Source organism: Cuculus canorus, chromosome 6 (genome assembly GCF_017976375.1).
Source record: "Cuculus canorus isolate bCucCan1 chromosome 6, bCucCan1.pri, whole genome shotgun sequence".
Classification (NCBI taxonomy): Eukaryota; Metazoa; Chordata; class Aves; order Cuculiformes; family Cuculidae; genus Cuculus; species Cuculus canorus.
The window spans coordinates 41,640,479-41,665,301 of NC_071406.1; the positions used below are offsets into that span (position 1 = coordinate 41,640,479).

At 49.1% G+C, this 24,823-nt stretch overlaps 1 long non-coding RNA gene across 1 annotated transcript; it reads left to right on the top strand.

Annotated features, from left to right (window-relative positions):
* The first annotated feature begins 7,866 nt into the window (after positions 1–7,866).
* LOC128852456 (uncharacterized) lies at positions 7,867–23,403 on the top strand. The gene is made up of 3 exons (XR_008450288.1): positions 7,867–9,257; positions 18,400–18,498; positions 22,061–23,403. It is a non-coding gene; the product is annotated as an uncharacterized LOC128852456 (long non-coding RNA).
* Positions 23,404–24,823: the final 1,420 nt, after the last annotated feature.

Sequence of the window (24,823 nt, forward strand, 5' to 3'; positions counted from 1 at the left end):
ACGGACCCCAGCTGCTTGCCCAGAGCTATTCCCACCAGCAAGAGGTTTATTAATCATGGAGGAAAGGCTTTGGTGACGTGAAGGGAAGCTGTGGTGCCTGGCAGGGCACAGCTCTCATTTTCCAGGCTCCTACCTCACCTGACAAATGTAATAGGACTCAGCATGGATGAATAAAAGTGACTGATATTTTGTAATGAAGCTTTACACGGGTGATGAAGCTCATTTTACATGGTCTCTACTTGGCAGCAGGAGAAGTCCCTGCCCATATGGCCACAGCAAGTGTTCCTAAAGGCAGAATATGTCCATCACCCTGATACGCCTCTCCTGAAAATGTTTCCTGACATGTTTTCCCACCTGTACTGCCATGGCACACATTGTATTTTTTTATTTTTAGCCTTTTTTTCTGTAAACACTTCCCTGGGGACACCTGGTGCAGCAAGTGCCGTAGTGGCTCTGCCCTTACTTCTGCCTCTCGTTGGGTGCCTGGGACTCAGGCCACCACTGGGCTCACAAGCTGCTTTTCCAGATTTGAAAGACTTTAGCCCTTTTGGTGGGTATTCTGGTGGCCAAAATACATAATACTGACAGAGAAGATGGTGGTAGGAATGGTGGATACATCTCCAAAGCACTCTTGCTCCTCCAACTGTTTACAACTGCCCTTCAGCCCAATGGACATTTCAGCATCCACCGATTACTTCCATGACGAGCTGCACCACGGAGGAGCCACTTGTTGTTTGAGCTGAGCTTTACCCTGGTCAACTTCGTTTGATTCCTCCTTGGGAGCTCCCACTGTGTCTGGAGAAGGCAGCACCTTCCCCCTTGAGAAAGGGCAGAGGAACAGATCCAAAAGGACTCATCTGAATTACTTGTAGTGGAGGAGAATGGAGCCCAGGTTTGCTGCCATGGGAATGTGAGATCCTGAGCCATTTCCAGCTGCCACAACAGGAAGGAAATGCAGCACTTTCCCAAGAAAGCTGGCTCTCTGGGGACTGTCTCCCAAACTTCAAGGATTTGGCTGCAGGGGGGAACATATTTTGAGTTTTAGTCTGGTGTGTGGCGTGGCCTGGGTCTTCTGGAAATGGGAGTGTTTCCCTCATGGATCACTGGGATATGAGATGACTGGGAGATGAGATCAGGGCTGGAACGATGATGTCACTCTGAGTCACCCTCTCTGACAGGCTGCTTGCCAAGATGTTAGTCCCTCCACGAAGACATTGCCAGCACTCCCTCTTTGCTCTGCTGCACTCTGAGTCCTGCCTGCGGGCAACCAGCTCCATCACTGATTGGCGTGGTGGAGCCTGGCTGCTGTGGTACAGGATGTCCCCAGCACACCACAACGTGACCTTGAAAGCAGCATCTCGGGCACAGGATCCAACAGCAGCTGTGCTCGAGCTGTTTGTTGCAGGCAGCAAAGGTGGTGGGGAAGCAGTGTGCGCATCCCCCAGGGTATTGTCCCATCACAGCCTCTGGAAGCTTTGTCCTTCCCAGAAAGGGACACACCAGCCATGCGAGCTGCGAGATGAAAGTCTGCTCTAGGAACCTTCTTGTCAAAAGAGATAAATGTCCCAGCTTGTTTAGCAGGGAGAAATGGAAACGGATTGACCTCCCTCATTAGCATCGCTTAGACTTGAGGAAAGAAGCTCTAAAAAGTAGTCTGGTGATTTGTTCTCCTTTAAAAATGTCCCTGTCATCACACTGCATTATTTATACCAGCAGCGCTGTTGGCACCGAGCCTAGTCTGGGAAGAAAAATAATACAGAGACGTCCCTTCCTCCTTCTGAATCTTTGCCTGCCTTCCCTCTGAAGGAGACATGGGTCTGCGTTAGGTGATGCGACAAAAGCCCTCCCTCCCAGGGCTGTCCCATCGTTTGATGTGACACCTATCAAATGAGTCAATAACATCTGGGACTCACTGCCAAAGGGGTATGGGACACATTATGGAGTGCAGGGAAAGGGTAGGTTGGGATTGCACATGATTTATGGGATGCTTAGCCCAGGAATGGGTTGGCTGGGTCTGGGGCACGGAGCAGTGGCAGCCTCACTCCGCTCCGGCTGCTGGGTTCAGAGCACTGGGGTTTTTCCCATTACAGTTCGTTCTTCAAAGCTGCATCCATCACTCCAACCTCTTCCACCACCGCAGGCTAGTGGTCAGAAAATCATGATTTTAGCGATTGCTGGGTTTAAGAATTGCTTTTCTGACTTTGCCTTTGCTTCTGCTCTGTTGGTGGAAGTTCAGGTAGCAGCGTTGGTCGCTTTTGTTTAACCCTAAAGCTTGTAAACTTGAGAAACCTGAACTTCGCATTTGATAAGGGTTTAACTGTAGAGCTTGGAGCTTCTAGAAAAACAAATCCCATTCTCTCCCAAATTGTCACCCACCAGCTACGTTCAAAAACTGGGCAAAATTAAGGATAGGTGCTTCAAGTTTTTGTGAAAAACACATCAATCCTCATTTTTATACACCTTTTTAAATAAGAGGGAAACACACTACCTTTTCCCTGACCTTTCCCTTCACTTCTCATCCCATTCTGAGTGTCTTCGCTGTTAATTCCCACCGGTCTCAGCCTAACTTTCAAGTCTTTGACAAATTCCATCTGCTCATTCCATGTACGAAACTCCAACAATGACTTTATGTAGAGGTCACCAGAGACACCGGGACCAGTTTGTTTCCCTCCTGAGCTCTCTCAGCCCTCTGAAGCCAGCTGTGACTCAGCTGCTGCAATCAGGAAATAACAGGGAATGGCAGGAACACCAGCAGGGAAATACCCGAAGAATCATATTTCTCTTTAAAAGTGCTTTTACTGCAACCTGCTCACCAGCACGAATGACTGTCGCCCAGCCAAGTCCTGAACTCCACTCGCTCATTTTCAAAGCATTAAAAACCCATCACCTTGTCATCTGTTCTGGCCGGGCTTTGGAAAGCTGCAGAGGTTTCCAAAAGCTCATTTCACTTACGTCATTGCAAGGTCTCTGTGCCAGGGAGGGCTCACACTTCTGATGTGACCCTAAAAGGGGGTTTGGAAGAGAGAGGAGCTGCCCCCAGGGACATCGTTACAGGTGAAGGTGACAGAAGATCATAGAATCATAGGATAGTTTGGGTTGGAAGGGACCTTAAAGATTATCTAGTTCCATCCCCCCTGCCATGGGCAGGGACACCTCCCACTGGATCAGGCTGCCCAAGGCACATCCAACCTGGCCTTGAGCCCCTCCAGGGATGGGGCAGCCACCACTGCTCTGGGCAACCTGGGCCAGTGTCTCACTACTCTCATGGTGAAGAAATCCTTCCTTATGTCCAGTCTAAACCTACCCCTCTCCAGTTTATACCTGTTCCCCCTTGTCCTATCACCAAAAGCCTTTATGAACAGTCCCTCCCCAGCTTTCTTGTAGCCCCCTTCAGGTACTGGAAGGTCGCTGTAAGATCTCCTCTGAGCCTTCTCTTCTCCAGGCTGAACAACCCCAACTCTGACAGGCTGAGAGCCTGTCCTCGTATGGAAGGTGCTCTGGCCTTCCAGTCATCTTTATAGCCCTCCTCTGAGCCCATTCCAACAGCTCCATATCCTTCTTATGGTGAGGATTCCAGCACTGGACACAGTATGCCAGATGAGGTCTTACAGGAGAGGACCAGAGGGGCAGAATCCCCTCCCTCGCCCTGCTGGCCACGCTGCTTTGGATGTAGCCCAGGACACGGTTGGCCTTCTGGGCTGTGAGCGCACATTGCCGGCTCATGTCGAGCTTCTCATCGACCAGCACCCCCAAGGCCTTCTCTGCAGGGCTGCTCTCCATCATGTCATCCCCCGTCATGTACTGAAAATGAGGATTGCTCCGACCCAGGTGCAGGACCTTACGCCTGGCCGTGTTGAACCTCATGAGGTTCTCAGAGGTCCACTTCTCCAGTCTGTCCAGGTCCCTCTGGACGACATCTCAGCCTTCCAGTGTGGCAACTACACCACTCAGGTTGGTGTCATCTGCAAACTTGCTGATGGGTTGGATTCAACCCCATGGGGACAGAAAAGCACCATGATGCAATTTTAACCATCTCTGCAGACATCTGAACTCTCTGCAGAAAGGGCCCAAGCAGAAGCCTGGAGCAAACACCAGGCAGGGTGGCACTGGTGGCAGCGGGCTGTGTCTGAGGCATCGCTCACGTCCTTGGGGCTGATGCTGGCATTGATTGCCTCCGGTGGCGCTGAGTGGGCTGCTACCAGACCTGCACACACAAAGTGGCCGTGATATTGCTTGAGCTTTGTTAGCACGGAATTGTTCAGAGGCTCAGGCCACCAGGATCTGCAAGGCTTGGGAGGGAAGCGGCTCCAGAAAGACATAGGGGAAGAAAAGATACTTGAAAAATTACTTTCCATGCCCACAGTGAAAGAAAAATAACTGCCTGACTCCCTCAGCTTAGGCGGACTTGTGCCCAGGAGAGGTGGACATCCACACTAAAGCATTTATTCAATTCCTCAAGCATGTTAGAAAAGAAGCTCAGCACCTGGTGAGTGCAAATCCCAAGGCGAGTTCCACACTAAAACTGTAATTCTGTGTGCTTGCACTTTTCACAATTGAGGCTGAATTAAGCAGGTCTGCATCCAGGCTTTTTTCCTTCCATCAGCAAGGAAAGCAAAACAATGAATATGGGAAAGAAGAGATGATGAATTAGGATTTTGGGGGGATAGCAGACTATTAAAATAGATCACCATATTAAAAAAAAATGAGACAAGGCAATAGTTTGTAGTAACTTCCATAGACGCAGAAGCTGAAACTGCAAAGCAGATTTTTGGGGAGGAAGAGAGTGCGATAGGTTTTTCCATTTAAGATATACATTAGTCTGTGTTGGAGTACACTCAGAGGATAGGCAGTGTATTTCTTGCCTTATTGTTAGAAGAAATTATTTAAATCACAGGTTCCCACTCACTGTTTTATCTCACTATTCAAAACTATCAGTGATTCAAAACTATCAATTTTATTCTTATTCAATATCTGCCTGGGTGTGTGTGTCCAGATATGTAAGTGAATCATTGGTTCCTGTGCTGCAGTTTTATCGTTCTTATTGCCAGTGAGGAGGAGAGGCCTTATCTGTACCAATGTAATCATACGTGTGAATAATTCATCATAGATTCATTCTTTCACTTCTTGCTGTATTCAGCAGGTGGATGTTGGGCTGGAGCCACCATCCATGCATACGTGGAGACGTACGTAGGACATTTATATCTGAAGGTATTGGTGTAGGTTGGATTTCCCAGACTCTATGCCATCTCTTTCTCTCCCTGCTCAATTATTTTAGCTTGTTGGGCTGATGGAGCACTTGGGGGGGGTCTGAAACCCTTGTTTTGCCAGAGGTTTGGGGAACCTGGTGGCTGGGAGGGGACACTGTGGGGCAGGCTTCCAGCATCCCCCCGGCAGAGGAGCTCTAGGGAGCTTTGCAAACGGAAAGAACAGCAGGATTAAATGAGCCCTAGTCTTCTTGGGTACCACATTAAGAGGGCAAGAGAAACTGTGCCTGTATCCAAACTTTTCCTGGAGAGGCAAAGCAGTGAGCTTACAGCCATCACTCATGAGAGTGAGATGCAACACCCGCATTTGCTGCTATGTTAATACAAAATCTTCCAAGCTTATGAGACTTTCCAGCTCTGGATACATAGTTTTGCCATGTTACCACACACCATCCTGTCCCACAGGATGCTCAAATGGGCAAGGCTTGTGCCTTGGAAGGGTGCTGTGACCTTTAGGGTCCTGCAGGGATCAGGAGGGGAGCAGGGCGAGGGCAAAGCCCTTCTGGGAAGGAGCAGTATTAGCTCTGCTTGGGGAAGGATAGCTGCACTGTGAGCATGGCCATCACCCTTCTGCCTCTGCCCCAGGGCTCCCGTGGGGTGCTGAGGAGCCACTTAAAGGCTCCCAGAATAAGATTGTTGGAGGCAAGCTTGTCCCAGCACAACTTAGCATCTGAACATCTGATGGTGCAGCCCTGTAATGTTCTTTCATCTTCTGTTTTTCTCTTTCCAAGAGTGAGGTTATCAAAGCCTGATGGTAACCACACCTGCTGCTGGCAATTGGGCTGTGAAACAAATTCTTATATAAAGAGGGGGGAGCAGTGCTTTAGCTGCCTATTTTTCTTGTTTATTGCTGAAGCAGTATGCAGTGTTTTGCAGCGACGAAAGATATCCATCAGAGAAAAAGCACGTCCTGGCGGCGCTCTCTGTTTGCTGCAAACACAGGAGATGCATTAAAGCTGAGCACAGTGTTTGGTAGGGAAAATATCAGCTCACCAGCAGCCTTACATCCTCACCCTGCACACCAGCATGGATGTGCAGTGGGAAAGAGTGGTCCATCGTCCCCGATTCACCTTTCCCACCAGCTGTGATGTCTGTGCCGCCTCGGTGTTTCTTTCATGAGCCTTCCCCAGGGTGAGCCCTATCTCCTCACCTTCCCCAGGTGAGGATGCCTTTAGCCCAGGTCTGATTCTCCATGCTCCTCTTCTTGCTACCTTCCTTCCTCCCACTGTTCCTTCATGGCCATTTCCTGGCTCTTGTAAAAACATTTCTCCCCGCCTGTGGCGCTTGCAGTGCATGTCAGGACACCAGCATCCCTGCCTGCCTTCCTTTTATTGCACTTCTCCTAATTGTAGGACATACATCTGGGCTTTACCACTTTGAAAACCGTTTCTCGGGGTGCTCCCTGCTCCTCCTGTGTAGGGCTGCACAGGAGACCTGCTGCCAGCAAGTGTAGACCTTGGTGGAGAAAGAGGGACTTGGTGGAGAAGCTTCACACAGTGGAGAAAGAGGGACTGCAAAGGGACAGCCACGCTGGGTATGTCTCCACAGCTGGAGATTAAACCCGTGGTTTTCCCCAAATACATGCTGCTTTTCATTGAATGTTGTCCAGGAAAATCTTGGTTTGGCTGTCCAAAAGTAACCTTCCTCTCAAACCAGGAAAGGCTCCACTCTTAGTGCTTGCTTGCCCAAGAGAAGGAAGAGAGCTCCTTTCCATGGCTCAGCACAATTTTATGGGTCTCTTTTGCTGAGGGAGAGGGTTGAGGGGTTGTCTTCCACTCTGTCTGCAGCATTTCTCTCCAGTGCCTTTGTATTAAAGATGTAACGTGTCGATTCAGCTTTGCCCTGACACTTGTCCTGCTTGCTCTCCTGCCAGGAGGTGGTCCCTTCCCACCACCGCCCTTGCTCCTTACCATTGGCGTCCCATTAGGTTACTTCTACTCTTACTCTTTTCTGATCAGGGTGTGAAGAGGTACCTGCAGCTCACTTGGGTTGTACAAAGCTGTATCAGAAGCTGGTTGGAAGCCTGTCTGCCCATGGGCTGCAGCTCTCAGCCATGGGAGGGTGTCCGCAAAAACCTGAGCTTGAGGATGGCTCACAGCTAACCGCACTTGTTAGGATGGATATCGCTCCTGCTTGCTTTTTATCTGGAACCAGAGCTGCTTTATTTACTTTGTGATGACGAGCTCCTAGGCAGCCAGGCTTTAATGCATGCTAATGAACAAAACAAGTGTTTTCCCCTAGAAGTATCACGTGTTTTCCCAGACTTTCCTGCAGTTCAGCGAGAAAGATAACATCAAAGTGGTACAATTTAATGAACCTGCTCCGTTACCATGTACAGCATGATTTACCAGCTGCTATGCAGAAAAACCCCATCACTATTGAGACTTTTCAGTATATCCCTCTGATTTTATTAAAACTTACTGTAAGCCAACTGGGGAAAGAATGTGAGAGATGGAAGGATAAAACAGTGATTCATCCCACACTAGGAGGTGTAATTAAAAAAAAACAACCCAAACCTGATTTTTTCAGCTATATCTGGAAAAAGGAAGAAAAAACATGCTCTGTTTTAAAAGATCCCTTATGTACCAGAAAGAACGGCTGCATGGGCTCCAGCACAGCTGGTTATGAGGAAGCACAGATACCTGCACATGGCTGTACATCATCCCCTCTGGCTGCAGAATGTATCCCAGACTTGATGTCCCTGACTAATTGCAGGTCTCTTCATGGTTTTATAAAGTCCAGCTTTGAATGCTAGGATTGAGAGCCAGACACCTCTCACCCATGGTTATTTCCCAGACAGCTTAGGTAGTTAATTCACACAGCAGCTAATCAAATCCTCTGAGTGGTTTCCCTGCCAAACCCAGGCTGTGCACCAGGACAGCCACAGTCTGGCTCAGCTGAGCAGCAAAAGCAGGGGCACACAGCCGGAAGGTGGCTTGTGGATGATCTAGCTGGAGCAGAAGAACATAGCATGGCCCTGGTTTCCCAGCTTTCCTGCCAGAGGTGAACCACAACAGACCTTGGTGTCCACTCTTCCCAGTGCCAGCCCATGGAGCAGCTGTGTCCAACTACCTGAAAGGAGGTTGTAGTGAGGTGGGTGTTGGTCTCTTCTCCCAAGAAGTGATAGGACGAGAGGAAATGTCCTCAAATTGTGCCGGGGGAGGTTCAGACTGGGTATTAGAAAAGAATTCTTCACTGGAAGAGTTCTCAGGCACTGGCAGAGACCGCCCAGGAAGTGGTTGAGTCACCTTTCCTGGAGGTATTCAAAAGGCTGGTAGATGAAATCCAGATATGATTTAGTGGTGGACAGTTACGGCTGGACTCAATGATCTCAAACATCTTTTCCAGCCTAGCAATTCTATGATGCTGTAGCAGGGGGGCTGGAGAGAAGAGCTTCACGCATCTTTCCCCATCTGGGGGCTGAGCTGTCTGCACCAGCATCAGTTTGGGACACCTCTACGAGTGTTTCAGTATTTGGCAGGTGACCACAGATTTCACCGCAGGATGCCTTTAGGCAAGTCAATAAATCTCTTCTGGATTTGGGCTGTGCTGTTGACCTCGGTGTTGTAAGTGCCTGTGGTGAACAATTTATTGGCCCCAGCGCAGATGTGGTGTGGGGTGACTTGCTCTGCTGGTTACGATTGGGCTCTTAAGTGTTCATTGAACTTCAGACAGGTAGGGCTTTCCTCCAGCTTGGCGCTGTATCCTGGGACACCAGCAGCAGTTGTCCTTGTTGCTGCTGCTGTGGAGGAGATGGGACTAAAGGAGAGTGCAGGGCAGTTGCGGCTGCCGATCAGCAAGGAGTAAATGGTCCTGTTTGAAGACAGCAAACGTCTAGCAATGCTGAATATTTTCTGGGATGTGGTCACAGCGCTGAAACAGCCCGATTTCAAGAGAAATTGTGATAGCTTTTTTATAACAGCAGCAATAACTGAAAAGCCCCAAACGATGCAGCCTATCTCCTGCACAACCAGAGCATACAAGAGAGGAGAGGTAAGCTTTAATTACTCGGTGGTTTCCATGACAACCCCGTATATCAAATAGCCAAACACAAGGGCTCTCTCCTCTTCTTCTTGGTCTCATTTGCCTCTGGAACAATCAGGCCAGGATAAGAGCCCAGCTGCATTTCAGCGTGGCTTGCATAGCTCTGTGCAGGCAGAGCCTGACGGCTCCTTTCCCCATTCTGAGTCCCCGAGAGGAGCCCAAGGAGACTGCTCTTTATTTCTGTTACAACCACTGATCAATTGCCTGAATGATACATCCTTCCAGGTGCTGTTGGCACAGCCAGGAGAGGCACCTTTCTCCGCAAGAGTGTCCCAGAGTTTGGTCTTCGCAGATGTCACCACTGCGGTGACATCCAGAGGGGTCTCCCCTCATCACATGGCTTCCACCTCACTGGAGGCTGGACCTCATCTTCCCCCTTCAGTGGAACCACTGTCATGGAGGTCGGGGCCCCTTGTCCAGGAGAGGACCTTGATCCTACTAATGCTCGAGTGATGAGCTGGAGTGCAGCAGGTCAGATAGAGCCAGGCTGAGTCAGCTGCACGCTGCTGGAGAAGGAGTGCAGAACAAGCCAAGGACTCATTTCCACTTCCCCCCAAAGATGTTCCCAGTTTGTTGAGTCCCCTGGCGTTTTGCTCACCCTTTCTGCCAGGTTTAAAAAGAGGTGGGGGGTGGTGGTGTTTCTTTGTCCAAGCCCTGCTCTCACACCAGCTGATGGGAGTTCATGGCTACAGTCAAGGTCAAAAAGATTCTCATTTGTTTCTGATTTTACCTTCATGAGGAGGAACATGACTTGCAGGGTCAGGAATAAATTCATAATTAAGTTGTCCTTCATTCTGGCATCAGAAAAGCTGGCAGCAGGGCTCCACTGGGCAGCAGGCAGCACTCGGTAATTGCTTGCTTCTTCCAAAGAGATCACGGGTCCCAAGATGACATTTCAGAGTAAGAAGGGAGGAGGAGGAAGACGTCAAGGTGGTGTCCAACTGAAGGCATTGTTCTCTTTTCTCTGGGGCCGTGTGAATGGCAAAACATTAATATTTGCTTTTCCATTTCCCTTTGGGTCCCATTGTTTAAGAACTCAGTCCAGAGACAACTTTCCAGCTCACCTCTGTTTACTCTGAGCGCTGGCGTTGCTCAACTCTTTGCCGAGCCTTTCCCTTCCTTCGATTGGCTGGGTGGGAAGGAAAGGCTTGCTAATTCTTCCCAACATGAGAAGAATTATTGTCCCTCTCGACTGCAGTTTAAGAACAGCTGGTTTTGTTGTATTGTGGAGCTGTGTATTTTCTTTTTAAAGCCTTTGCATTACTTAAAAGGCAGGTCCAGCCTGAGTCCTTCTGCCAAATCAAATGGTTGGCTTGCTGTGAAACTCAGCTTAAGACTTCAAGTGGGAAGAGATCCAACGACAGAGCAGGTCAAAAATCCCACTTGGCTCAGATGCCTGTTTCTCAGTTCAAGATTTTTGACAGCAAACCCACCATTTCCAGTAGTGACGGTGTGAACTTCCAGTGCAAGGCCCCTTTGGAGAGTGCTGCGTGTTTTGCTGGCATTGAAATGAGCCAACCTCAAATCAAAACAGATTTTTATTAAGGGAAAAAGACTCGCAGGGACCTTTTCTGATGCATTAAGGAAGTCAGCAAGAGGTTTTTATTCCTTCTCTTTCTTTTAAACTCTGCCAACCCTGGTCTTTGCAGGTGGCGCTTGAAGGCTTGATGGGATCTTCACAAGGAAGACAGGCAGGGCTGCCTCTTACCTGTATTTTGTGCCTCTTAAATCCCATCAAGGTAGTGGCTTTGGCAGGCTTGTTAAGAATTGCTTCCAGTACATCTAACTTGGTTTTTACTCCCAGTTTGTAAGAACAAGGGGTTGACAAGAGGTGCCAATACACAGCTGGAGAAGACCTCTGTCTTGCTCAGTCCCCCCCACCGATGCATCTTTGCTGCCTCATACCCCCAAAACCAGTTTCCCCTCTGTTGGAGGGATGGGAAGCAGGCAATGGTGTCGTTAGAGGTAACAGCATTTTGCAAGAGGGCTGGAAATCCGAGCTCAAGCAGTGGTTGCCTGTGCTCTTTTCCACATGGACCTGCCTACTCCCTTGCTGGTGGAGCAGTGAAATGGCCAAGCAGGACCACTTCTCACAGCACTGCAGCTCACAGCCTGCCAGGCAACTTGTGGCTTAACAAACATCATGTCAGCTAGCAGATTAATCACTGTATAAACATCAGCCGTGTCTGAAAGAGCCATGAAACTCAGCGCCCTTGCTTGCTCCCAGGAGAGGCCAGGCAGACATGCTGACAGGGCTTTGCACCAGCAGTCCCCATCTGCTCCTCAGCTTTGCCCATCCACAGACATCAGAAGCATTGTCCCTCAAGGGCCAAGAGTGCTGCCTGTTGCAAAACAGAGGGGAAATCCCCCCGTCTTGAAATATGGACTCAAACCTCCAGCCCACACAGATTGCCATCTTTGCACCATTGGCACCAGGAGAGCATCACCTGTCATTCCAGTGCAGGACATCTGCCAGGGCAGGACATCTCCCACTGCAGGAAAAGTCAAAGCAAAGAGGCATCTCCTGCGCAAACAAAATACCAAATCTTTGCTCACTGCATGAATTAAGGACCGCAATTACAAGTGCTTACATGATCAGGTTGGTTTTACCCTGCTTCCAGGAAGGTTCCATACTGGTGTTTCTCACCAACTGGAAGAGCCTTGCCCATTCAACTCCCTGACCGCCCAGTTTTCATGCCTCCTTAGGCCAGCGATGGGCTTGCGAAGTAGAGTCCCAGTTTTCTTCATCAACCACATATCAAATCCCACTGTGGAGATATCAAATCTTGCAATGGGGGACCAAGGTGTTTGAGCACAAGGGGAGGAAGAGAAGAGTGGAGTTCAAGCACAAAGTGGTGATGCTATTTGCTTCATTTGCACTACGTGTGTTGCCTGCCTAGGCTGGCGCCAGGGTCCAGAGTCAACCAATCCCAACAGCAAGGGCAGCAGCTCAAAGACCTCCACTCAGGGGCGAATGGCCCTGAAGGGTGAGTTTGGAGGCCTGGCCCAAAAGGCAGGTGGTGTTCATGGCGTCCCGATCTACATCTTCCACAGCACCAAAACTGTGAATTGTGGATTGAAAGAGAGATGGGATCACAGTAGAAAGGTGGAGACGTGGCAGAAAGGTAGAGACATGGCAGAAAGTTGGGGACACAGCAGAAAGGTGGTGGCAGAAAGTTGGGGACACAGCAGAAAGGTGGTGGCAGAAAGTTGGGGACACAGCAGAAAGGTGGAGACACAGCAGAAAATGCTAACATGTAAGCAAGGAGAGACTACCCCTTTTGCTTCACTGCAGATTCTCAGCCTACCCCAAACGCAGATGTACACACCAGGTTCTGTGTCCATGGCGAGGTATTTGAGATGCAATCCTATTACTGAGGGTAAGACAGGGTCCAGCCCATTCATAGCATCTTTGTCAGTTGAAACTACCTTTAAGCCATCTCGAGTGAGGTGCCTATTAATCTGGTGAAGGAGCCAGGAAACCGGTTTCTTGATATGACTGCTTATCCAGAGCTTCTTGGGAACCAGTGTCACCAGCAATCCAGGGCAGATGTTCCCTCGTCACTGATCAAGCCAGATGATGTGTCAGCTCTGTCTGGATGAAGGTCTGAAAAACCTGAGGTGTCTGCTTGAAACTCATGGTGAAATGAGGCGGGTGAGGACTTTTTTGTGTGCGTGACGCGGATACAAATAGCTGGTCCTCACCTCTGCTGACCTTCTCGGGTAGGTGACTGGCAGGGTTGTGTGCAGACATGCTGGGCTGGAACAAAAGGTTGCTGAAGTGAAGGAGAAACAAAGGCAGCCATCCTGAAGCCAACAGGGGACTTAATAGCAGATCTCACAGCCCCGAGCTACTGCAGGCATCACAATGCTGCTGGTTTTTGTTAAATCTAGCTCCTCGAGCTAGTGGGAACAACAGCTCAGGAGATTCCTGAGTCTCACGCAGGAGGAAGAATGCATAGAAGGCCTAGACTTGGAACAGAAAGCAAATAAAACTGTAATACTTTGGCTTTGTAATAAGCATAATTATATATAAGCTCCTTGCATAATTTCACAGTCATCTGAGTGCACTGAAAGCGCAGAGTCTGCGATAAGAAGTTATACCGACACGCTGCATGCAGAAATTGGCCTTTTGACTCTATGAGGATATTGAAGATGTTCTGGTAAATATTTACATTTTCAATCTCCAGTGCTAATCAGAGCTGAGATTATTTAACTCAAAAGAGTTTATTAAAATAAACTCTGCACTGATTGCTTGCTTTCTGTATTTGCTATTTTTTTCCCTACTGTCCAGATGCCAGGGAAACTGGGATTTTATTGAGGTTAGATTTGCTGGAGTGCTGCAGTTGCTGCTATCCACTGTAGGAGTCAGAAAGGACTTGGGCCTCAGGGGCAGATGTCATTCCAAAATAAGATGTCACCCTAATCTTCTTGAAGTTGAAATTAGTTAATAACGGGAATCCTGGAATAGAGATGACTCCGTGGGTTATCTCTTCTTTGAAGCAGTTGTTTATTATAAAAATGTGTCTTTATCGTTAAGAGAGGGCAGCATGTGTGAGTTCTCTTGGCATCATTTCAGTTGATCTTCAAGGTCATGCATTGCTCTTCACACATTCGATGCAGCCCCTGGAAGGGCTCCCTTGGCCCCATTCCTGCAGAACTGGTTGTCATTTATTCATGCATGGTGCAAAAGAGATGAAAAGTCATCACGGAGCCTTGGGGCTGTCTGATAAATGCTCTCGAGGCCGAGTCGCACACTCTGAGAGTGCAGTGGCTTTTCAGGGGAAGGATTTGGATCCCGTAGCTGGTTAGAAGGGTCCATGGGTCTGTGCTCTTCTTCAGTTCTTGTAAACCTGGCAGTGATGTGGGTGTCCTGTGATGCTCTTGCCAGGGCTTGGGTTGGTAATTCAGCTCTAACAGGCGATATAGCTGTGAGAAATCTCCTACCCAAAGGAAAGGGTTCAGTGATTCTTTCTGCTTTCTTGCTTTGCAATTTGAAAATTAAGCCCAGTCTGGGTCTGTGCAGCAGACCACCTCAGAACGGTGCCTGCATTTTATGGGGTGGGTTGACCAACAAGGCATTCCAAAGGGTTGGGGAAGAGGGCATTGTAAAAGCAAGCAGATCTTTGTAAATGCCCCTGAAGGTTTGGATTTCCAGAGCAGAGCCAGGGACACAACTGTCACAACTGTCTGTTCTGGCAGGGCTCATTTCGCCTCTTGCACAACAAGATTTGTGAGAAGTTATAGCAAAGGCGGCATTGCTCTGAGCTGGGAAAACCAAGGACGAATAATTGCAGAGTCTAGCAGTGAGGACAGAAGGAACGGGGTACTTGAAAATCAAAGCGGGGCTCAACACTGCAGCTCCCACAGGGCTGCCTGTGTCCTGGGGTCAGGGAGCGATGGGCTCTGCCATGCTTTCCGTTGTCTTTGTCTTTGCTTTTTAATATCAGCCTTGCAAAGTTGGCAGCTTCTGCAGGCATTTTCTTTCAGCGCTGCTGCGTTTTGGCTCTGAGCAGAGGTGAGAAGCTGTCAGCTCATCCTTACAGAAAGAAGAGCCTCACACTTTGCTGTTTAACGTGATTATTCACTACCAATGGGCCCTCAAGATATAAGGGCAGTGCCACCAAACGAGCTTGCCTCTGGTTACTGCTAATGAACCCTCAGGCAAGCTGGAGAGGGAAAACATCCCCAGCATTGCCCTGAATGAGGAATATCTAGTAAAAAACTCTATTTTGATGTCCTATGTGGAAAAAAAACCAAATTGCTGCTGTCATCTGTCCCTGCAAGCATCGGGCTGTCTTGTAGCAAAGGTTTGCCCATTTTTTTCAAGTCTGTCATCCAGTTTTGACCTTGATATGAACCATACTGGGTTTTGGGTTGTTACCAGACAGGGTGAGAAAGGAGTTAGGGAAAGATGTTCAGCTAAGCGCAGTGGGAATGAAGGCGGTGTGAAAAACGGAGAGAAAACCGTATCGCTGCGGGGTGAGCAGATGGAGGGTGAAGTGGTGTCACAAGACTCGTGGGCTCTGCTGCATTAATGATGTTAATAAGCAGTGAAGAATGATGAATGGATTATATCGGATTGATTGGGGTCAGCTGGGGACAACCAAGGGGGACGCTGCCCCACGCTTCCCTGCGATGCCTGGGCGATTGGGCTCTGAGCTGGTAACTCGCAACTCCCTTCAACAGCAGCTTGAACAGGTGGAGGCATCAGTCTGGAGGGTCTTCTCTTAGCAGCAGTGACTTTAATGCCTGTGACAGTCTAATGCTGAGCTCACCAATTCGTTTTCGGCAAAACATCTCGGGAACCACCGTGCAGCTACAAATTGAATTCCGGGGAAATGGGTCCATTCCCATCGCCTGATTGCATTTTGAATCGAGAAACACTTTTTCAGACTGTTAGCCTGCCCTGCACTGTGTAAAAGCAGCACAGTGAAAAGAAAACACAGTAGCCTCTGGAGGTCAGCATCCGTGCCCCAGGATGTCTGGAAATATAGAATCACAGAATCATAGAATGGTTTGGGTTGGAAGGGACCTTAAAGATCATCCAGTTCCAACCCCCTGCCATGGGCAGGGACACCTCCCACTGGATCAGGCTGCCCAAGGCCATTCCAACCTGGCCCTGAACCCCTCCAGGGATGGGGCAGCCACAGCTTCCCTGGGAAACCTATGCCAGTGTCTCATCACTCTCATGGGGAAGAAATTCTTCCTAATGTCCAGTCTAAATCTGTCCTTCTCCAGTTTACACCCATTTCCCCTGGTCCTACCACCACAAGCCTTTATGAACAGCCCCTCTCCAGCTTTCCTGTAGCCCCTTCAGGTACTGGAAAGTCACTATAAGGTCTCCTCAGAGCCTTCTCCTCTCCAGGCTGAACAACCCCAACTCTCTCAGCCTGTCCTCGTAGGGAAGGTGCTCCAGTCCTCCCATCATCCTTGTAGCCCTCCTCTGGACCCGTTCCAACAGCTCCGTCGCCTTTTTTCTTGGAGGACTCCAGAACTGGACACAGTATTCCAGATGAGGTCTGGAATGCTCTCCCGCATTTTCTCAGGTGCAGGAAATGTCAGAGCATGCTTTGAGCGATGTGCACAGGCAGAAAGGGCTGAGCACGGGCTGTGTGGACATCCTTGCACCAGTCAGCACTGGTGAGGCTGCATGTCAAACACCCTGTTCAGTTTTGGGCCCCTCACTACAAGGAGGGCATTGAGGAGCTGGAGTGCATCCAGAGAAAGGCCACGGGGCTGGGGAAGTGGCTGGAGAAAAAGTCTTATGAGGAACAGCTGTGGGAACTGGGGTTGTTTAGCCTAGAGAAGAGGAGGCTGAGGGGAGACCTTATAGCCGTCTATAACTTTCTGAAAGGAGGTGGTAGTGAGGTGGGTGCTGGTCTCCTCTCCCAAGCGACAGGCAGTAGGACAAGACGGAATGGCCTCAAGTTGTGTGGAGGAGGTTCAAATTAGATATCAGGAAACATTTTTCATGAAAAGGGTCCTCAGGCACCGGCACAAGCTGCTCAAGGAGGTGGTTGAGTCCCCATCCCTGGAGGTGTTTAAAAGCTGGGTAGATGAAGAGCTGATATGATTTAGTATGGACAAGTACAGTTGGATTCGATGATCTCAAAGGTCTTTTCCAGCCTAGGGATTCTAGGATTGTACAATCCATGCAGCCAGGCATCCCAAGCATGTGCTCCTCAGGGGTGGCCTGTGAGAGCATGGAGAACACGGTCACCAGCCGCGCTGGGATCTGCTGTACTGGAGGCACTGCTGGCGATCCCTTCCTCGTGGAGCATCTATCCCAGGCTGGGGATACAGTGCTTTCAACACGCCGGTTTTCTCACCCTAATGGTTGCTGACGATAACAAGCTCAGATGAGAGCAGCTAATGAGTTCTCAGTGCCTGGCAGCAAGGCTATAATTGCCAGCCCCAGGCCCTTGTACGGCTCCAGAGCTGCTCCTCCGTTCAGAGAGCTTCAGAGGTCATGCAGGAGGACCAAAACCATAGCTGGTGCTATCCTTGTTCTCTTTGTCCAGTCCCTTTCTTATCTTCCAAGCAGAAGATAAATTTCCTTAATGAAGCTGAACTGGCCTTCTATTGCCTGATATGATACCAATCACGCACCATCCCTGCAGCGTAGCCATTCTTCTCTGTTGAAGTCAGCTTTCTGCTCCTGCTGCCAGGCTGGGGAGAGCTTTGAGGCTTACTCATCACTTAATTTATCTCTGCTGCAGCCTGCGGACCCCCCTGAGACGCACAGGTAAGGCTGTGTGGCTCTCGGATTCATGTTGGGCTGCCAGGGTCTGGAACAAAAGGTAGTACCTCTCTGGATTATATCTTTTTTTTTTCCAAAGAAACTGCTCCCGTGTGGACATGTGAAAATGACTGAAAAGAAGCTGATGATTCCCAGGAAAAAACCAAAAAACACAAGAAAAAGCAGAAATAGAGCAGATGAGTTCTTCCACAGTCCCAAGTCAATGGAGAGGAGCCTGCAGGTGTAATTCAAAGCATCGCTAACTTCATTATTGATAAGACCATCCGCCAGTGATGGTGGGAATGGGGGTGTTAACAATGAAATGGAGTCCTACCCATCTCAAGTGGGTCCACGAGAGTTAAATCTGGCACCCAAGTGGCTCTCGGCAGATCTAGGTTTACACTGGGCAAGACACTAACAGCAAAAAGAGAGGTTGAAGGCCGCTGAGAGCAGGTTGCATGCTGCAACAAGAGTTTCAGGGCTGTGTGAGGTGCCTACCTGTGTGGTCATGGACAACTGAAGTCCCGGTGAATTATTTAGGAAGTCAAACTGCCAGGGAATGGGGACGGATTCAGCAGCTTGAGTGTGGCAAAGCTGCCACAGCTCCGTGCCCCAAATCCTGCCAGCAACACAACTGCGTCCCATGGGTTTTCCTTACTGCTCTTTGTGAAATAATTGGTTTGAGAGATTCAGATATTTGCCTAAGATGTAGAAGATCCTGGTGACACCAACAGAGATGCAGTCCAGCTGGCAATGGAAGCTGGGGCACTGCTCCTCTCTGCCTCCCATCAGTCCCCAGTTTGCACTGAGCATCTTTCCACTCTAGTAACAAAAGGCATCTTCCTCCAGGCCTTGAGGAGCAATTGAGACCCTGAATAAGGCAGATGCCTGCAGAACGGAAGGGAGGAGGATCAGGAACACCATTCCACGGGCGCTGCATGAATGCTGGTAAGAGCTATTGAAAATGCAGTGGCTGATTTGCGCTGCTGTATCCGCTCGCACACACCTGCGCCAGCAGGTAAAGGGAAGAGGCTGCTTATCTGCGAGTGTAAAGCAGGCACATTTCAGGCTGCAAACTGGCAATTATCTCCAACACGTTGCCAGCGCTGAGTTACGTTCCCAGTCTCAACTCCAAACACAGCTTGTCTGGTCTCCAATGTCTTCCCCTCTCCATGTCCACAAAGGGCTTGGTGCTCTCGTGTTGCTGGGGGTCCATGGGATGAGATTAGGACTGGATTAAGGATAAACGAGCTGAACTTAATTGCTGTGATGATAAAAGCTGCTGCCTGGGACTCTTTATCAGGGAGGGCAGGGATAGGATGAGGGGGAATGGTTTTAAGCTGAAAGAGGGGAGATTGAGATATTAGGAAGAAATGTTTTCCTGTGAGGGAGGTGAGGCCCTGGCACAGGTTGCCCAGAGCAGTGGGGGCTGCCCCATCCCTGGAGGGGTTCAAGACCAGGTTGGATGAGGCTTTGATCATCCTGATCCAGTGGGAGGTGTCCCTGCCCATGGCAGTGCGTTGGAACTGGATGATTTTCAAGGTCGCTTCTAACGCGAACCGTTCCATGATTCTGTGGTTCTCTGACCACCAGAAGCCAGCTAGAGGATAAGCAAAGCCATGGAGTGGATAAACAGCATCTCCAAACAGTTTTTGTGTGATCTTTGAAGCAAATGTACATGGCCACACTTAGACCTTCATGTTATTCTGCCTGGGACTTCCTCACAGGACGTGGAAAAGGACTGTGGAGAGGAACAAGGCTCTTGGGTACCCTGGGATGATCTGTGCTGAGAATTCACTTATGACATTGTGTCCTTATAACGTCCTCGTAGGTAAGTTTAGGAAGGGTGGGTTAGATGAGAGAGCAGCGATGTGGATTGACAACTGTCTGGATACAAGAGCTCAGAGGGTTGTCGTTGGTAGTGCAGTGTTGAGCTGGAAGCCTGTGGCCTCTGGGATTCCCGGGAGTCAGTATTTGGCCCAGTCTTGTTCAACATCAATGACCTGGATGAGGAAACAGAGTGCACCCTCAGCAAGTTTGCCAATGACACAAACTGCCAGGTGCTACTGATCCACTGGAAGGCTGTGCTGCCGTCCAGGGAGAACTGGACAGGCTGCAGAGTTGGGTGTAAAGGAACCTAATGAAGTGTCACAAAGGCAAAGGTAGGGTTCCCCACCTCAGGAAGAATAACTGCCTGCACTAATACAGATAAGGGGTTGACCTGCCAGGAAGCAGGTCTGCAAAGAAGGATCTCGGTATCCTGAAGGACAACAAGCCGATCATGAGCTGACAATATGCCCTCACGGTCAAGAAGGCCAATGGTATCCTGAGGTGCATGAGGCTAGAGTTTTGTGCCATCCTACATGCTCTTCTGTAACTGTCACCTTGAGCCCAGGTGGACATGAAGTGAAGGTCGGCTTAGGCCTGTGAACGTAGCGTTGGTCTCTGAGGACACAGAGTCTGTGCAGGCTGGGGAGCTTGTGCTACCCCCAAAACCAAGCAGGTGAAACACTCTCCAATCTACAAAGCGAACAAGGGACCTTCTTTCAGAAATGCTGCGAACAGAGGTTATGGGTCCCCCATGCACGTTGATGTGACTCCTTATGGTATTTCCCAACTCCTCTCAGCTGGGAGCACCCCCTTCCATCCCGGTTTCTGGCAGGTTTGTGCTCAGGCATTGCAGTATCCCACGTTGCTGCACGGTACTCGATGCCATGTAGATCCTAGCGTGCACCGTAGGAGGCTGCAAACACTTCTCGGTTGGCAAGGAACCTTTCAGCTCTGTATCTCAGGCCTTTCTTCAGTACCATGGGTGGACACACAAACTTCTGGGCAACAACAAGAGGAAGCGGAGGTTGTTTGCCTTGTGTGTGGCTCATTTAACCAGACTGGTCATGCATGGAATTCAGTGAAAGTGGTGCCTTTTAATCTTCCGATCTCTGCCCCTGCCTTGAGCAGCTTTGCCATCTGTTCAGACACAATGTAAGGTGACGACGCATGTCCCAGCAAAGGCTCATGTTTCTCCAAAGCTCCTCTCCTGTGTCTGGATCTACCAAGCAGCTCAGGGAAAGAAGCCATGCAGCACTTGTGATGCTGAGTTATTGATTTCCCAGACTCAGAGTTGACCCTCTTGGGTAATCACCTGTGAAATACAACTTGGTTTTGTCTTGATTTCCCTAAAGAATTTAGTGCTTAAGAGGTTTTATCCCTCAGTGTTGGACACCTAACACCCATGTTTGCTGTCAGGTCAGAGTAGAAGTCCTGTAGCTTTCTTTGGGCATTTCTCAGGTGGTTCTGCTTAACTGGAAGCATTACTGACTTGAGACAAAGAAAACAAAAAGCGTATTTCCACAGGTGAGCTGAAGCTGCAATGGATAGTTCAAAAAGAAAACCCTTAACTATAGGACGAGCTTCTCTAGGCAAGACTAACTGCAGCAGGTTTCTTGAACTGCTCAAAAAGACAACAGAGATGTGGACTTGATCTCCCACCTGCTGTGTCCCCAGGCTTGTGACCCTGGTGGGTAACGATGTGGTGAGGGTTTATCCCTCTCCCTCTCAGCTTTGCGCCTCTCTTCAGTTTATATCTGTGGTCCTATCCCTGCCTGCTCAGCCTCCTGCTGGAGCCCACCAAGGCAGGACATCTGCATTTTGTCACTGGAGGTATTTGTGGGAATCCACCCGCCAGCAGCAGACGCCGGGGTGTGGTTGGGGTGAAATCTAACTGAAACACAGCCTTTTTTTTTTCTCTCAGGAATAAATCTTACGGGGTTCAATAGTTTAAGTTGATGCGTTATTCGTTTCAGACTCTCTTTAGCAAGGAGGAGTCGATGATAATTGTGCAAAGGCAGGTGTTGTTTGAAATAGGACCTGTGCCGTCACTGTAACTGAACCTTGGCTGCTCGGGAAGCCTTGGCTGGCTGCTGAGTCCATGGTGAATGGCTCTTGCAATACAAATATTTGCCTGTGGATAGATTCCTTATTATTAATTTAAAGCCTGACATAAATCATGAGCTCAGAAATGCAAACTTAAGCTTCACGGACAAAAATAGATGTGGCCCCTTGCATGGGGAGCCGTTCCGATTATGCTTCCATAATTGGATCAGGCTGAAATGGATACCTTAAATTTAGTTACAAAAGTCTAACCAGAAAAAAATGCCAACAATTTATCACCGTCACGCTGCTATATTTAAAGCTGTCAGCGTTTCCAGGATATAAAGCGATTATAAATCCTAGCGATTTGTAGCCGGCCATAGGAATCTGCCTTCATGCTGACATTTAGCATTCGAGTTCTCCACGCTGGAAGCCCTTGATTCAGCACTGTAATTAAGCCTTCACCTCCTTTTCAGTTTAGGAATATCGCTGCTGCTGCTACAAGCCTAAAAGTAGGCATATGCGTAACTGTGGTGTTGAATAAAGGTCCAAATGCTTAATTTATTTCTCTCGGTAATCAACACCTTGCTGTTGATTTGGAGTTAGAGGTACCAAAATGCTGCTTTCTCGTTTCTTTCAGCTGAAATAAAGCACTGCCTGGTCCTGTTTGGAGCCTGAGCTTGTGGCAGCTCATTAGCTAGCAGATGAGAAGTGCAGCAGTCAGAAACCTGTCTGAAATGCAGCCCCCCGCGAACCTTTTCTACAAACAGTTTGCACAGAAGCCTTTAGAAAAAGACACACGGTAATCCATAGTTTAATATCTCTTAAATCCCCTGAGCCTGCTGACATCATCAGCTCAGTGCCGTGCCTCCAGAAAAGGCATAAAGAACTTGGAAGTGGGCAGGCATGGAAGGACCATCCCAGGAGGGTTTCTTCCACCTCTTCGCTAGCCCATGCCCTGAAGCAAGGGAGTTATAAAACTCATTTAGGGCGTCATCTTGCAACCTCTAGCAACGTGGTGGTTCTCATCAGTTTGGCTAAGGACTTTTGCATGGATAAAAGCAGTAGAATACCCGTCAATTTAACGTTGAATACACCTGCCCTTGATTCTTCTGCCTGTTAAGGTTTCAAAATCGATCCAGCCTTGATTTCCACCAAACCATCAGACCAAGATCTGATGCCAGCTCTCCTCCATCTCTTCTTATCAAAGACAGAAATGGAGCACCATGGTCTCCTAATAGTTTCCATTATTTGTTATTAAATATTACTTTTATCTTTGCGGGCTGTGCCCTTGGGTGAAGGAGATATTTTTGCTGCTCAAGAGCCGTGCAGCGGAATGACGTTTGGCTGAGACGGAGTGAATTTTCTTCACAGTAGCTGGTATGAGGCTGTGTTTTGGATTTGTGCGGAATACAGTGTTGATAACAAGAGATGTTTCAGTTACTGCTGGGCAGAGCTTATACAGAGCCAAGGCCTTTTCTGCTCCTCAACCCACCCCACCAGCAAGCAGGCTGGGGGTGCACAAGGAATTGGGAGGTGACACAGCTGGGACAGCTGACCCCAATGACCCACGGGATGTCCCACACCGTACACTATCATGCTTAGCATATAAAGCTGGGATAAGTAAAAGAAACGTTCAGAGTGAAGGGGTTTGTCTTCCCCAGTAACAATTATGCGTGATAAGCCCTGCTTTCCTGGGGGTGGCTGAACACCTGCCCGCTGATGGGAAGGAGCAAAGGAATTCCTTGGTTTGCTTTGCTTGTGCTCATGGCTTTTGCTTTACCGATTAAACTGTCTTTATCTCAACCCACGAGTATCCTCACTTTTACTCCTCCAATCTTCTCCTCCATCACACCGGGGGTGGGGTGAGCAAGTGGCTGGGTGGGGTTTGGTTTCCAGCAGGGATTAAGCCATAACAGTTTCAATTATGATACAGATAATTCTGAAATATCCTGGCATTTGGAATATTTGCGAAGAAATAAGACAAGGAGCAATACTTCTGCCTGTGGCTCTGCTTCCCTTCGTGTTTTCAATTCCTACCTTCACTGTTTCTCCCTTCAGTGATGTCAGGCCTCTGGAATGTACTTATTTATTAGCGGAGGAAAGAACAATAAGCAAAAAAAAATGCAATAAAAAAGAAATTGCTTCTACCCCTCCCTTGTTTAGAAGTATGTGAATTCTTCAGGAAACTAATACATGCCACAGCTCAGCAAATCACCGAAGAATGCGAGTTGTCCTACTCGAGTAAACAGCACTCGGGAAGCCTGCTGAGATACGCATAGGGGAGTGGGTCCTCAGATCCTGCATCCTTGTGGATGATGCTCCCATGGTCATGTAGGGGTCCTACACTGTCCTGCATGCCCAGTGCTTTAAGGGCTGCCTTTGCCAGCTCCTACGACACCGTTTGCCCTGCACAGCCCCCAGGCTGGGTCTGCGTTTGCTTTGTGGAGCTGAGCTCCGAGCTGATGGAAATGGGCTTCCATGGCTGAGGAGCAGAACTTCAGTCCACAGGTTTTAGTAGCCTCCAGATAGCACATCGCTGCCATGTTGGCAAGTGGCTTGTGTTGATCCTTCCATCATGCCACTCCTCTACCGAGTCATTTTCCGTGTGTTACTACAAAAGTTGTGGCTACAAAATTATTTTGCAGCCGAAAAGTTCTTTGCTGACTTCAAAGACGGGACAGACAGGGTGCCCAGGAAGGCTGGTGAGGCTGCACCATGAATCCTGTGCTCAGTTTTGGACTCCTCGGTACAAGAAAGCCATTGAGCTGCTGGAACAGGTCCAGAGAAAGGCAACAAAGCTGGTGAAGGGTCTGGAGCACAGGGGTTTCGGGAGCAGCTGGGGGAACTGGCATTGTTCAGCCTGGAGAAAAAGAGGTTGAAGGGAGACCTCATTGCTCTCTACAACTACCTGAAAGGAGATTGTGGCGAGGAGGGTGCTGGTCTCTTCCCCCTAGTAACGAGTGACAGGGTGAGAGGAAATGCCCTCAGGTTGTGCCAGGGAAGGTTTAGTCTGAATTTAGGAAGAATTTCTTTACCGAAAGAGTGGCGAAGCATTGGCACAGGCTGCCCAGGGAAGTGGCGGAGTCCTCTTCCCTGGAGGTGTTCAAAACCATGTAGACGTGGCACTTTGTGACACGGTTTAGTAGGCACAGCGATGTTGGGCTGATGATTGGACTGGATGATCCTAGAGGTCTTTTCCAGCCTTAATGATTCTATGAGTCTGCGATTCTATCAGTTTCTCCCCGGAGATTCAGCCATTCTGCAGCCCACGTGTAATGGTTGCGAGCAGGAGGAAGGGGCTTGCGTCAGCCCGTTAGGTATCTCACCGCCATTGCATTGCATAAGGTCACACAGACTGGGTTGTCTCCTAGAGTCCCAGTCTGGCTGCAGATGGGATTCA